Here is a 10,365-nt window from a genome sequence, read left to right as displayed (position 1 = left end):
GTAAGACCATCTGAAAGACAGCACCTATGATGGGGCAGCATTCCCTCAGTACTGACCCTTCAATGGCAATGCAATCCCTCAGTATTGACTCTCTGAGAGTGTGGAACTCCCTAGGTACTAACCCTTTGGTAATGAGATGCTCTCTTACTATTGACCTTTCAAAACTATGGTGCTCCTTTAGTACTGATCCTTTGACAGTGCAGAACTTTGTCAGCACTGAACCTCCAACAGTGCAGTTCTTCGTCAGTACTGAGCCTCCAGAAATATGGTGTTGTCTTAGTAGTGGTTCCTTGACAGTTCTGCAGTCCCTCTTCCCTTTCTTTCAGCTTTATTTGTTGCATTCTCTGTCATTATGTCCTCTATCCTCTCCCCCCACTCCAGTAGGACTATCTGTTCTTTCCAGCTGGGAAGTTAGACACACTGTTGTTCTGTCATTCTCACATTCCAATCACAATCAGCAGCCTTTTTCCCCCTTCTCTCCACTCCCACTCTACAGTATAAATGCTGCCCTCTCCACACCTTACACCAGCCCCAATGAAGAGTCATTTAGACTCAAAACACTAGCTTGCTCTCTCCATGGATGCTGCCTGATCTGTTGTGATTTCCAGCACTTCTTTTGTTTTAAACCTCCTCATGGGCCTGTTCTGAGCCAAAACAAAATGGCCATCAACAAATCTAGACAGAGGGTTGTACCAACTGTCTACCCCAATTCTGTGGTTTCATCACCCTTCGTTGTCCACTTAGAGGAAATATGCAGAATCCACAGGCACAACAGAAACCTTTAGGGACACAAGGGCATTGCAGAGCTGGGATACATCATTACCCCCTGAGGTATCTTCATTTAATTTTGTTAAGTTTCCCCTGCAACTGTATATGTTGTTATGGACCAGGCCAGACACCCTCAAGCATTTCAAGAAGGTCGCCCAGACTCTAGCTTATTTAGTTGTTTTAGACAGCTGTGAGGTAGATATTCCAGGAGTGAGGCAGCTGGTCAAGCCACTTGACTTCAAATCAAACAGAATTTATTTAGACACCACCAAATCAAACACAAGCAAAAGAAAACAGAATTTAGAATAACACATATTCGGAAATCCAACCAACACAATATCCCCACAATTTAACGAAGGAGCTGTCCCAATTTCCTGCAACGTCCCCATACACATGCCCCTTGGCAAAAAGGTAAGTTCAAATGCAGGTTCTTACAGGAGCGATGTTAGAGAGGGAGAGTCAGCGAGAAACATCTGTTGAATCAGGAAACCTTTTCTCCTAGCAGCTTTCCTTGACCAGCAGCTTAGTGCAGACTACTTGCTAAAACCAAACCAAACCAAACCAGAAATAAATATCCAGAACTGGGAGAACTGGCCACTCCCCTTTCATTGTACAAGTGTTTTAAAAAAAAACAAAAAGCCTTTTCCCTAATTGTTGCCTTGGGCAGTATCTGTTAGCCATGAGCAAAGTGTCTAAACACAGACAAATCAGAATCTCTGCCTTTTACAAACCCTCTTAAAATAAAATTAAGGACAATGTAACCTTGTTAAAGGAGCAGCATCATCACAAAGTTACTGGTGATCATTTGACTTTTGTTTTTGTTACAATCCCCCATCAGTGTCTGTTTGAAGTGTAAGTCAAGATGGAGTAGCATGGTGGCTCAGTGGTTAGCACTACTGCCCTCTAGCACCAGATTAGATTAGATTAGATTACTTACAGTTTCCACACTGTAAGTAATCTAATCTAATCTAATCTAGCACCAAGAATCTGGGTTCAATTCCAGCCTCGGGCAACTGTCTGTGTGGAGTTTGCCCATTCTCCCCATGTCTGTGTGGGTTTCCTCCAGATGCTCTGATTTCCTACCACAATCCAAAGGTGTGCAGGTTAGGTTAATTGGCCATGCTAAATTGCCCATAGTGTTCAGGGATGCATAGGTTAGGTGCATTAGTCAGGGGTAAATATAGAATAGTAGGGGATTGGGTTTGGCTGGGTTAGTCTTTGGAGGGTCAGTGTGGATTTATTGGGCCGAAGGGCCAGTTTCCACATTGTAGGGATTCTAGTCTATTCTTTTATCCAAAACGAGTAGAAACAAGGATTTCTACTTTTAAGTTTCCATTATTTTTTTCAATTTATTTTGTTACAGTGCCTCATCAGGCGTTACCTAATTTGGTTAATAATTATTAAAAAGAATAGAAAGGAAGATAGGTAGCAGCACTGTTCCCAAATCATTAGCTGAAAGTGATTGGTTCTCCAACACATAGCACAGAAAGAATTGGTCCAAGTGTTGGGACTTAAGGACAGATAAAAGGAGGGAATGATAGAGAGAAGGTGAGATTTATGAAGAGTATGGCAGTGTTTAGGGACAAGGCAGCTGAGGGCATGGCAACTGGTCAAACTACTGGACATTGAGCAAAACAAATTTACTCAAACACTATAGTACAAATATAATAAAAGAAAGAACTTAGAACACCTTAACTCTCTTGGAAAACTAAACAGAATAATAGATACGGTAACTATTACTAATTAACTGTTCCAATATAGTAACATCCCGTAAAATCTCTTGGCAAAGAAGCAAATTCAGAAATCAGATTTTCTCACAGGCAGTGCCCACAGTAGGAAGGGAAACCCCAGCTTCTTGCTGTAACTGAGAGACGGTACAAAAATTACCTCTACCTCTTCAAGACTCCAGCAGCTCCTGCTGAACCTAAAAGCTAAAAAAAAGAACAGGATTCCTGGTCTGGTGAGGTGAGGAAAACTGGAAATGCTCAAGAGATGAAGTTGGGGATGACAGAGATCTCAAAGATCCCAGACACTCTCGTCCACTCGTCCTTCAATCCCCATACCTTCCAAACACCTTCCCATGCAATTGCAGAAGGTGTAACACCTAATTATTTTCTTCCTTCCCACTATCCAAGGCTGAAGAGATACTTTCCAGGTGAAGCAACAATTTTTCTACACTTCAGTCAATCTAGCCCATTGTATTTGCTGCTCACAATGTGATCTCCTCTATGTTGGTAGATAGGATTGTGAAGAGGGCGTTTGGTATGCTTTCTCTTATTGGCCAGAGTATTGAGTACATGAGTTGGGAGGTCATGTTGCAGCTGTACAGGACATTGTCAGGGTTACAGGGATGAGGTGGGTCTGGGTGGACTCCTCTTCAGAAGGTTGGTGTTGGCTCAATGGGCTGAATGGGCTATTTCCACACTATCAGGATTCTATTATTTGTAAGCACGTTATCTCTGCTGAAGAACAGGCATTTCCAGCTTCTTCAGTGACCCAGTGTTACAATGCATGGCTCTTACAGGCAGATTCATGATAGGGTTTCTCACTGGACCATGAGATCTCTGTTGACATGTCAGAGTGGCTTCTCTCTATCAACTGCCATGGACACAGGTAGAGCTGCAGGAGGAAAATGGCTTCCTCTATCATGATATCAGTTAATTCTGCCATCTTGTTTTGTAATGAATAGTGTAAAAGCCACAAAAAAACAGGTACATGTACTTTTGGCACAAAGGCCACACACAGGTCTACTACTTTTTTTTCGTCTACAATATGGAAACAGGCCATTTGGCCCAACAAATACACACTGACCCTTCAAAGAGTAACCCACCCAGGCCCATTCCCCTACTCTGTTGACAGAGGGGGAGGAGGAGTGAGTGGAGCAGATGGTGAAGTTGCCCAAAGGCAAAGTTGCAGGTCGTGTGGATGGTGATACAAGGGGTAAAATGTTGGGTGTGAAAAGGAGAAATTGGGTTTGCTTTGATTAGATTACTTACAGTGTGGAAACAGGCCCTTCAGCCCAACAAGTCCACACTGACCCTCCAAAGAGCAACCCACCCAGACCCATTTTCCTACAGGCAATTTAGCATGGCCAATTCAACTGACCTGCACATTTTTGGACTGTGGGAGGAAACCAGAGCACCTGGAGGGAACCCACGCAGACACGGGGAGAATGTGCAAACTCTCCACAGTCAGTTGCCTGAGGCGGGAATTGAACCCGTGTCTCTGGCGGTGTGAAGCAGCAGTTCTAACCACTGAGCCACTGTACCACCCTTCTAGCTCTTCTAGCTCCCCCTTTAAAGCAACTATAAAATCAAAAGTAAAATGTCAATAATGTTCCTTGCAATGGACGTCTGCAACCTCAAGTCTCCCCGTCACCTTACTATGAAAGAGACTGATATTATGTGATTGGAAACTTTAAAGATGATGTCATGTTACATCTGAAAGATGATGCCCATCAACCTTCCTCAAAAGTGCATTTACAAGATAACCTCAAACTGGAATTAGTTTCCGTGGTTACAAAACAATGTCATCCATTATGTTGGGCATACCTTTGATTGATGCTTCATTCCTTGTGTTCTGAAGAAAGATGACACTTATAACAGGTAGGTTGAAATCTAAGGTGACTAAACATTGCACTAAAGAGATGCCTTCAATAGATTTCTGTCCTGGAAGAGCTAAATGGCAAGTTCTCTGGTGCAAAGTATTTTTTGAGCTCAGTGCTAGAATTGACATCTTTCCCCAAAGTCACAGGAACTGATATCTTGTAGAATAGCTTCTGGTAGATATTGTTTTCTCAGTTTAATATTGTCCATTAGCCAGGATATAGTCCAACAACATAAGGGCAGCATGGTGGCACGGTGGTTAGCACTGCTGCCTCACAGCGCCAGAGACCTGGGTTCAATTCCTGCCTTAGGCGACTGACTGTATGGAGTTTGCACATTCTCCCCGTGTCTGTGTGGGTTTCCTCCAGGTGCTCCGGTTTCCTCCCACAGTCCAAAGATGTGCAGGTCAGGTGAATTGGCCATGCTTAAATTGCCCATAGTGTTAGGTGACGGGGTAAATGTAGGGGTATGGGTGGGTTGCACTTCAGTGGGTCGGTGTGGACTTGGGCCGAAGGGTCTGTTTCCACACTAAGTAATCTTTAAAAAAAGGTAATCTAATCTAAAAAAAAACATATGGATTGTATCATCGAGAATCCACCGGGTTGTCTCTATATGGCAGATGACATCACACAATACATGCCAGAAGGACACATGCAAATGACACTAACCTCCATTAGCTCATGGCAGTGATAAGAAAACATGGCCTTATTTTCATCAGGAAAAGAACATCAAGTCAACTTGAGTCAAATACATTTCTGGTGATCAATCTATTCACCACATGGTATGAGACTTTATTGAAATAAAAACAAAATCCAGAAGATGTCCGCATTACAAAACAAAGATGACACAGAACGATATCTTTTTTTCAACTGTTCAACCTCATATATTCCAAATTTTGCAGAAAAAAAACTTCTCTTTTCAAATCTTCTCCACAAAAAACACACCAGGCTAATGATATCACCAGCATACTTTTTAATTTCTCAAAAATGCTTTGGTATCCAGCAAGTGGTCATTAATATTATTATCTCCAAAGAGTACCATTAATGTAGATGTATCTAAGAAAAGCCTTGGACCATGTCTATTAGAGGATGACAAGCCTCTTTATGACAGCTCAGGTGAACTACTCCAACTTTGAAAGGGAAATTCTCCCTTTTGAAAATAGCCTCTTCATTCAACAATCACAGTACTGGTTTGAGGCAGCAATAGAATCCCGAAACATAGTTCTTCCAAGAGCCCTATTATACACAGTTCTTCCATATCATTGCTATAGCGTTACATTTTTCAACTATAGTACACAAAGGTTGGAAGGGCTTTTGTCCTGGGAGACAGGAGATAGGTTAAAAATGTGCTAAAAGGGGGCTACTACTTCTGATGGGATGTCTGTCTGGTCTGCTTGCATAATTTCAGGTGTTAGTTCTTTTGATTTTTAAATGAGTAAATGTTAGTAAAAATCGTTCTTTTATTACGATTTGTAACTTATTTAGAGAAAAAGGCCAACTATTTTTACGCTGATGTTAAGCTGATGACTGCAGCTGTTGGTAAGATTTATTTACTATTTGCTGGTATAAGTTTCATTCATTCATGCAATTTCAAGCAAGCACTGTTTTGACAATTAGTTTCTTAAAGGGATAATGGCCCATTTAAAAGGTAATGTCAAAGGATATTTAACAGGTAATATTTAGTGGAGACTTGATGGGGATGGTATTGTTCTGTATGCTGAGGTAAACACTGCTTGTAGTAAGGGTTGATAAGGTGTGGAAATGCAGTGATGGGTTTGAAAGGGTTGTTCTCAAATTTAGATATGAAAGAAACCATATTATGGTAAATAACGGGTTAGTAAAAGGTTGTGAATGACTGAACAAGAACCATGTATTCCTGAATCTCATGAGCTAGTGAGTGAGTTAATAAAAATAGCCTGTAACACAATATCTCAAAATGCAATATCTCACAGTATCTAAGAAAGGCCTCAGAGCATGTCTATTACAGGATGACAAGCCTCTTTATGACAGCTCAGGTGAACTACTCCAACTTAGAAAGGGAAATTCTCGCTCTAGATTTCAAGATGCAGCAGTTTCATGCACACCTCATTGACAAGCAGTTCGTTGTTCATACTGACCGCAAACTGTTGGAGATTATACATCTAAAACCAATCACAATTGCACCCAATGACGGAAATGATGATCGCTCCAAAGGTATGATTTAGGGGTGGATGGTGGCTCAGTGGTTAGCACTGCTGACCTCCAAAAATAAAGATATTATCCTTTATTGAATCTGTTGAATCCATGTCTCCACAGTGATCACATTCATTTTAGTCCTAGCCAAGCAGAACAGATTCAGCAAGCTACATGTGATATTGACCAGCTGCAACAGCTCAAAATGATTCTCATTAACGAAGAGTTTGAACTCATTCAACAGGTCCTTGAACGAACATGTTCCTTCTGGCCATTGGGTAACGTTCATTCAATGATTTCAGCAGCAGGGAGAATTGATTGAGGCACTTTTGACAGATTTATATTCATTAACAATATGTTAAGTGTATGGAATTTTAAAATATAAATTAATTGGAGATTGTATCATAGACGGTGTCAGGGCAGTGAATTGTTAGATTTCCTTCAATCTAAAGAGGTGCCCACGTTGGAACAGGTGATCCTACATATGACTCAGGCAGAGATCAGGCCCAAAGACAATGGGATACAAGAAAACTTTGGGATTCTTCCAACATACTTGGATGGGTGGCCTCACTGTTACCCTCTTGATGGCCACCAAAATGCCAAAAGACCAAGAATCAATGACAATGTAATTGACCACATTTGGCTATTCAAGGCATAGGTCAGCGCAACACCACAAATACAATTAATGTCCAGCAGGGGGAGCCGAGTACTATGACAGAGGGAGATTGGCACACTTCAAGAAATACTGCAAAAAAGTAACACTTTCATCACCACAACATAAGAAAAAATCCTACAAAGGAACAGGTACCTGACAAATGAAAATCATTTACATGGAAAAGAAAAAGTCTTGCAAATAAAGGATGAAGAACAGTTTGCATGCTCTTCCCCTGTCTGCTTGGGTTTCCTTTGCTCACTCTGGTTTCCTACCACAGTCCAAAAATGTGAAGATTAGGTGGATTGGCCATGCTAATTTGGATTAGTGGTGCTGGAAGAGCACAGCAGTTCAGGCAGCATCCAACGAGCAGCGAAATCAATGTTTCGGGCATGCTAATTTGCCCCATAGTATCCAGGGATCGTCCTATAGTGTCCACGCAAGGTGGATTAGTTATGGCAAATGTGGGGTTGTGGGGATAGGATGGTGGGCTGGGTCTGGGTGGGATGATATTCTGAAGCTCAGTGCAGGCTTGATAGGCCAAAGAGCCTCTTGTTGCACCGTAGGGATTCTATGATTCTATGTGCACAAAAGTAAGCCAGTACCTTGTAAGATGAGATCAAGGAGAGTCAACAGAGGTTCTTGACCATCGTTTAAAGGTACAAGGGTACAAGGTACAAGAATTTAAACTTAACACAGGAGCTCAGCTTAAATATTGGCTGACAACATTTCAGGTTGAAGTCAGTGAACGTTCAACGACATAAAACTGCAAGGTCCAGGGGGCACAGATCTTCAGGTGCATGGTCAATTCATCTCAAACGTTAGTCACAAAGTTCAAAGGGAAGGAAACAGCGAGTGAGGATAACGGTTTCTTTTTCAGGTTGACAACCTATACCCATTGGGGCCCCACAGAGATCAGTACTGGCACTGCAACAGTTTACAAAACATATTAATGACTTGAAGGAAGGAAGTGAATATACTGTCGCCAAATTTGCAAATGACACAAAAATAGGTGGAAAGCCAGGTTGTGAGAAGGGCACAAAAAGTTTATTGAGAGAGATTGATGGGTTAGATAAGTGGGCACAAAAATTTGGCGCCTTGAGTAGAATGTGGGAAAATGTGATATTGTTTAGTTTGGAAGGGAGAACAAAAGAATAGAATATTATTTAGCTCAAGAAAAATGTCATAAAGCTGTAAAACAAAGGGACTTGAGGGTACTTGTGCATAAAACCAGAAAGCTAGTACACTGGTGCAGCAGGTAATCAGGAAGGCAAATGGAGTTTTGTTCCTTATTTCAAGTGAGGGGTTGGAATACAAGAATAGGGAAGTCTTACTGCCATTATATAAGGTGATGATGGAGTACAGTGAACAGTTTTGGTTCCCTTATTTAAAGAAAGACATTATTTCATTTGAGGCAGTTCAGAGAAGTTTCATGAGGGCGATCCCATATGAAGCGATTGTCTTATGAGCAAAGGTTGAGCAGGTTGGGATTCTATCCATTGGAATTCAGAAGAATGGGAGGTGATCTCATTGAAATATGTCCCATTCATAAATGTTCTGATGAAGAATCACTGGACTCAAAATGTTAACTCTGCTTTCTCTCCACAGATGCTACCAGACCCTCCGAGTTTCATCAGCAATTTCTGTTTTTGTTTCAGCATTCTTAAAGACTTGATGGGGTAAATGTTGAGGTGATGTTTCCCCTCATGAGAGAGTTTAGGACCAGTGAGCATTATCTCAGGATGTAGCGGTGCAAATTTAAGACTGAGATGAGAAGGAATTTCTTCTCTTCGACAATTGTCACTCTTTGGAAATCTTTGCCACACAGAGATGTGGAGGCCAAAGCATTGTACGTATTTACGGCTGAGATAGATTCTTAATCAGTAGGGAATCAAGGGTGAAGGAATCAAGGGTGACTCATCATCACTTTATACAATTACAGTAAGACTTCCCTATTCTTGCATTCCAATCCCTTCAAGTCCCTTTATATTGCAGCTTTATGCAATTTTTATTCAGCTAAATAAAATAAAATAAATTCTATTCTTTTGTTCTTCATTCCTGATGAAGAACTTTTGCTTGAAATGTCGACTGTCCCACTCCTTGGATGCTGTCTGACCAGCTGTGCTTTTCTAGCACTACACTTTTTGACAGGGAATCAAGGGTTACAGGGAAAGAGTAGGAAAGTTGATGTGGGTAATATTGGATAAGCTATGATCCTAATGAATTGGGCAACAGGCTTGACAGTCCAAACGGCCTACTCTTATGGACAAGAGATGAGTGAGGTGTTAGAAGAATCATAACACTTCACAACTGAATGTAAATCCTGCTGTCTTTGAGAGAATGGATATGGTGCTCCAAATGGAGGAGAATTTTACCAAGAATTTCCTAAGATATTCAGAGTCTTCTGCAAATTAAAACAGGAATACCACATTATTCTGAAACATTACAAATGCTTTTCTGAGTCCTCATTATGTTGTACAGCTAGTTAACTGCTCTCGGAGTTCCCTGAGCCTCGACTACAAAGAACCTATGGAGATCTCCATACCCTCTGTACATATACACGGTCTTCTTGCCTCTCTGCCTGTCATCAACTAAGGACTCATTTTCACTGATTCCCAAATTGTCTTCAATAACCTATTGAAACCTTTTCAATAGGTCCCGTCCCTATTTCTAGGCAGAATTAAATGTAACCAATGTTTTGGAACAGGCAAATGTGACACCCTTGAAATTACCTGTATCCCTGAATGTGATAACGTTCACCAGGTTCTGGCTTCCACAGCACAAACTGATAAAACAAAAACGTAATTCATGCAACAAAAATATGCTAAGCCCATCTGCCTGTATACACGAAGGAAAATTCTCCATCCTCCAATGGAAAAGGTGAAATCTCAGTTGGACAGCTTGATTAAAAAAAAAAGTAGGGTCATTGCTCCAGTGACTGACATGACACATTGGTGCTCAGGTCGGGTCACAATTTCAAACTCAGAAGAGAGTTAAGATTATGCATTGATCTCACTCAGTTAAACAAAGGAATTCAAAGAGAAGTCCATCTGAGTTTGACCAAATTAGCAAGAAGCAAGTTCTTACTAAGTTAGAATCAAACAGTGAATTGTAGCAAATATCTCTAGGCTCTAAGTCAAGACTGCTGACTGCATTCATCATACCTTTT

This window comes from Chiloscyllium punctatum, chromosome 15 (genome assembly GCF_047496795.1).
Source record: "Chiloscyllium punctatum isolate Juve2018m chromosome 15, sChiPun1.3, whole genome shotgun sequence".
In the NCBI taxonomy this organism is placed as follows: domain Eukaryota; kingdom Metazoa; phylum Chordata; class Chondrichthyes; order Orectolobiformes; family Hemiscylliidae; genus Chiloscyllium; species Chiloscyllium punctatum.
Note: the sequence above shows the minus strand (reverse complement) of the source record.